Here is a 6,000-nt window from a genome sequence, read left to right on the forward strand (position 1 = left end):
GTGTCTACTTTGCTAGATCTTGTCATCGGGCATCTTGGTTTCCTTTGAGGTCATCACTCATTTAAAAAATGGACCTCATTCCACCTGAACCAGTTAGTAAAGACATGCCCTTGAGCTTACCTCTTCCCCATGGACCTGCAGTTTCAAGCAACGGGCCATTTGGTCTGCCCCTCAACCCATGCTACTTCATTTGAACAATTTGATGTACTGTCCAAAGCTTTCAGAAATGTGTCTGCTGTCAGCCGACTCCCTCAATTGAGGTGAATAAACGTAAATGGCCAGAGAAGTGCAATATGAAGATCTCCTAGAGGAGAATTAAAAAACCATTACTACCCCAAAAAGCAGAATTTTATATCAATAATGAGACCATTTTACAATCAAAAGGCAACTGTAATGAATTATTATCAACCTAGGAGCATCTCATTGAAAAAGAGAAAGCAGAATTTGTGAAGAAATTGGCAGAAATGTGTCTTATTCCTGTGGCAAAACAAAAAGAAGTATGCAATTGGCTAAGACTGCAATCCAGGTGCTCGCTTTGGCAGCACACGTACTAAAATTGGAACGATACACAGAAGATTAGCATGGCCCCATGCGCAAGAACGACACGCAAATTCGTGAAGCAAAGTTCCATATTTTTGAGCAGCTGGGGACTTTAGACACAGAGAGGTAGAGGGGCTGTGTGCTGATGACGGGGGGGGGGGCAGGCTTGTAGGGTATACTCTTTGGTTGGTTGATGATGCATGGAGGGGACTGTAATCATGGCAATGAAACGATATACGATAGATTGAATGTAAAACTAGTGTTCTCCCATGTAAACTATCACAGAATTCACAATAAAACATAAAAAAACAAAACAACTGCAATCCAGGACACTGCATCAAAGTTGGTATATCATAAAGTACCCAGGTTTTTGGGTTCCAATGACAAAAATGGATAACATATTGAGCTGCAAAGGAAATTAGAATTAGTCACACAAATGTCCCAGCTTCAGAGACGCCTTTCCCACCCACCCCATCTAACATGGCTGCCGCAAAATCTCACCTCCTAACTTCCTCGGAGCCCTGATCACCACCTAATGATTGCACTGGTACTGGTTTTGGTCTCCTCACTAAAATGTAAATGTCATGAGGTCTGGACTAGATCTGGTTCTCTGCCATAATGTGAAAACCGCCCAGTCCGTTGACAAGTCTCTGATGTTAAATGTCAGTTAAGACTCATAGTGACTCTGTATAAAGTGTCCCAGGAGCAGTTGGTGGGTTTGAACTGGAAAACTAGCAGTTAGCAGTCCAGTGCTTATCCTACAGCACCACACAAGTGGCAACACTATGAAAATTTATTAGACATCACCAAACAAGTTGAGAGAATGATTTGCTGGTCTTGGGGGCTCAGGACAATCGTCACAGGGAACACCATGGTCAACTGTCCTAATACTCCACAAAGACAATGTTCTACATCCTAAATTGCTGAGCAGTGACTGGACTAGGCCATGGGGTCACATGGCAGAGCAAAGGTGTTCCTGATTGGGAAACTGCCGCATCCTGAGTATTGTTATGAGTTCCGTGTGGCCATTGCAGCGGACTGTCCAACCCAGACGTGAAGCAGAGTCCTGTGGGAGGGATGGTTGTTGTCAGAAGAGTACAAAGAAGGTTACAGGGCGGAGGCATGTCTGCCCTCCTTTTCACAGGAGTTGGCCTTGGGCTGATAATGAGTTTGATTCTCTCTCACCCTTGTGAAGCCAGCGGACTTCCGACATGGCTCTAACACAGGGTATTTGCAGTCGGGCAGTCCCAAGGACCCAATTCAGGAGGGTTGGGAAAGAAGGAGAATGTAAACAAGACACACAGAGAGAACGACGTGGGGTAAGTAATATTACATTGTGGCTGTTGCTTCTGTTGTCGTTGTTAGGTGCGTCAAGTCAATTCCACCTCATAGCGACCCTCTGCACAACCGAACGAAACGCTGCCCGGGCCTGGGCCAGACTCACAATTGTGCTACCTTTGAACCACTGTGTCCATCCAGCTCCTTGAGGATCGTTTTCTTTTTTGCTGACCCTCTACTTTACCAAGCATGATGTCCTTCTCCAGGGGACAATATGTCCAAAGTATGAGAGACAATGTCTCTCCAGTCTTGCCTCTAAGGAGCATTCTGGCTGTACTCCTTCCAACACAGATTTGATTGTTACTTTGGCAATCCATGTATGAGGGCGAGTCAAAAATTATCCACACTCCGGTCATAGTAAAACGCCCATCCACGTCCACGGCTGGTGACAACACTGAGCGTGCACGTGAATTGATTCGGTTGAGTAGACTGAGTGACAGTGATTATGTGGCAAATCATTTGCCAATCAGCCATGGCTCTGCCTATGAAATAATCCATGACAGACTTGGATTTTTCAAAGTTTGTGCAAGATAAGTACTGAAACACCTCACAGAAGAGGATAAACAAAAGTGCTTGGACAGCTGCAAACAAAATTTGGACCAATAATCAAAAGAAGGTAAAAGTTTCTATAAAAAATCATTACTGGTGATGAGACATGGATTCATCACTATGAGCCTGAGAGTAAACGACAGAATATGGAATGGAGGAAAACATCCTCAATTGTTGACCAAGAAGAAGTTCAAAAGTCAACCATCAGCTGGAAAATTGATGCTTATGGTTTTCTGGGATTCTCAAGGACCAGTTTCGGAACATTATCAGGAGAAAGGTTCAACAATTAACAGTGCTCATTACAGTGAGATGCCCACTGAAGAGCTGAAGCCTCAACTTCGGACTAAATGCAAAGGACTGCCATCCAAGGGCATTAAGGACAATGCACGTCCATACACCTCTGCCCACACTGTTGGCACTCTGCAAAAACTTCGTTTTGAGGTGTTAGCGCATCCTCCCCTGTAGTCCTGATCTTGCCCCATTAAAACTTACACCTGTTTGGTCCCCTGAAAGCAGCCATTCTAGGACGAAGGTTCACCTCTCATGCTCACATCTTAGCCAAACGAATTTTTGAATAAGAGACTCTGAAAGGTGGACAAAGTGTATTGAAAAGCAAGGAGACTAGGTCAAGAAATGTCAATTAAAATAAATTCTACAGCCAGAGTGCAGATAATTTTTTACTTTCCCTCATACTTTCCCTCTTCTTCCCCAACACCATAATTCAAATGCATCCATTCTTCTACAATCTTCCTTATTCGTTGCCCAACTTTCAAATACCATGGCTTGGGTCAGTCGCACCTGTGTTCTAAAACTGACATTTTTGCGTTTTAACACTTGAAAGAGGTCTTTTGCAGCAGATTTTTCCTAATGCACTATGTTGTTTGATCCCTTGACTGCTATTTCCATGATCACTGAATGTTGATCCAAGCAAAATGAAATCTTTGACAACTTCAACCTTTTCTCCATTTATCAGGATGTTAATTATTGGTTCCGTGGTGAGGCTGTATGTAGTTTGTTTCTTTTTTTTTTCTGTATGTAGTTTTTGATCTTCATCAGTAAATATTTCAAGTTGTCTTCATTCCAGCAAGAAAGGTTTGTCATCTCCACCTCCAAGGTAGTGAATGACTAGTCCTCCAGTCATGATGCCATGTTCTTATAATCCAGCTTTTGGGATGATTGGCTCAGCATATAGACTGAATAAGTATGGTGAAAGAATACAACCTTGGAAAACAACACCTTTCCCGATTTTAAACCTTTCTGCGTCCTTTGTTCTGTTCGAAAAACTGTCTCTTGGTCTATGTGCAGGTTCCTCATGAGCACAGTTAATGTTCTGGTATTCGCATCCTTCACCATGCTCCCAGTAATTTGTCAGGATCCACAGAGTGGAAAGCACAGTCTTTCTGGTCTTCTCTGCTTTCAGCCAAGATTCATCTGATGTCAGCAATGAAATCCCTCGTTCCACATCCTCTTCTGAATTTGGCTTGAATTTCTGGCAGCTCCCTCTCAATATCCAGTTGCGACCATTTTTTAATTATCTTCAGCATGTGATATTAATAATATTGCTCAATTATTTCCCACATTCTTTGGGTCACTTTTCCTTGGAATGGGCATGAACATGGATCCCCTCCAGTAGGTTAGCGTTATGGCTGTCTTCCAAATGTCTTGGCATAGATGCATTGGTTTGTGGAAACAGTTCAATTGATATTCGGTCAATTCCTGAAGCCTTGTGGATTGTCAATGCCTTCAGTGTAGCTTGGACTTCTTCCTTTAATACTATTGGTTCTTGATCATATGGTACTTCTTTTTTTCTTTTTTAAACTTTGTGTTTATATGATACTTCTTAAATAGATTGGGCATCAACCAATTTATTGTTTCTTGATCTTCTGATGACCTTGAGGGGATTGCAATCATTGAGATGAAGCGAAGTGTCTGTCTTATCGAATCTAAACTGACGATCTGCTCTGTAAACCTTCACTCAATTCACAATGTTGCTGGTTTTGTTGTGTGCCGTTGGGTCTGTTCCAACTCACAGTGGCCCTGTATAGGGTTCCCAAGGCTGTAAGTCTCTCTACAGGAGCCGAAAGCCTCATCTTTCTCCTGTAGAGTGGCTGGTGGATTTGAACCGCTGACCATGAGCTTAACAGCCCAACACCTAACCCACTACACCAACAATGAATCCCAATTCACAATAAAAAGGGGGGAAAAAAGGTCAGTTGACAGAAAGAATGCATTCCCGCCACCACTTCCTCCTAGATCATCTTTGTTCTCAGCGTCAAGATGGAAGTAGCCTCATTGTTGGACTCCTTCACTGGACCAGTTCAAGGGCCTGGAAGAATGGGACGGTGGGAGGGGTGCACATGCAGAGAGGGGGATGGGAAAGGGGATGGAGGAAAGGATAGCATTGTCACTCGTGGCCTAGAGCTCCCTAAGTGGGGAAGCTGGACAGAGCTTCTGGGACGAGGTCCTGCGGGCTCCCTAGGAGTTCCATTGTGGGAGTGTCAGTGGGGAGGACCCCAAGTGACTCCTGGAAACCTGTCTGACTTACTCTCTGGTCAAACAACTTGCAGGGCTGGGCTGGGGACAGGGACCGTACGTGTCTGTCTCTCTATTTCAATCCAGACTGGCTGTCCCCAAGGCTGGGGCTTAGGGGCTCAGTCATTTCTCTCTTCTGTTGGAACTTGTGTCCCTGTATGCCTTGTCTTTTTCTGTCTAGTTTACCCCTCAGTTTGGCGGGGTATATTCTTTAACAGTTCCCCAAGAAACTGTGTGTAGGAAGTAAATTTTTCAGAACATGCATGTTTGACAATGTGTCTACCGGCATTTGATGTCACGGATCATTTGCAACAGAAGAAAGTTCTTGGCTGGAAGTGATTTTCCACCAGAATTTGGAAGGAAAGAATGGCTGTTTTCGCTCCGTGTTCTAGGTGTTACGATTCAGGTTCCTTCCCCCTCTCCACTGGCTAGAAGCTTATCAAGGCTGCTCTGTAAGATGCCATGGTATTGTACCACTGCCAGAGTCTGTTGGCATTCGTGATCTGAGCACTCTGTGGGCTCCTTCAGCTCCGGGAAACGCTCTGTAATGATTGACTTGATTTCTTTAATGTCAATGTTGATTCTGTAATGTCATCATCATTTTTCTTCTATATTCCTTCTCTTTGTCCTTTCACTTTTTTTTGGAGAAATTTCCCCAATTTGGTCTTCAAACAATTCTGTAGTACTACATTTCTGGAGCTGCACTTCTCATTTTCAAGAGGTCTTTGTTTTCTGGGTGCGTTTTTGTTTTGTGTGTCTATAGCGACATATTCGTGCCCATGAGTTCCTGGGTAGCATAACATGGTTCATGTTTCCAACGTTTGAGTCTGGGCCTCAAAAGAAAGGCCTGAGGTCAGCAGGCCAAGCCCCTGTGGGCCCAAGCGTTGTTGACCGTCCAAACCATAGGCTCTGAGGATCAGACTTTAGCCACCTAGTAGACATAGCAAACTGTCCTTCATCTGATTATTCATTAATGCTTGTCAGTAATCTCATACATGAGCCCTGGATATCCACAGACAAATGTAAAAACCTTCCCTAAAA

Source organism: Chrysochloris asiatica, unplaced genomic scaffold, assembly GCF_000296735.1.
Source record: "Chrysochloris asiatica unplaced genomic scaffold, ChrAsi1.0 scaffold00445, whole genome shotgun sequence".
Taxonomy (NCBI): domain Eukaryota; kingdom Metazoa; phylum Chordata; class Mammalia; order Afrosoricida; family Chrysochloridae; genus Chrysochloris; species Chrysochloris asiatica.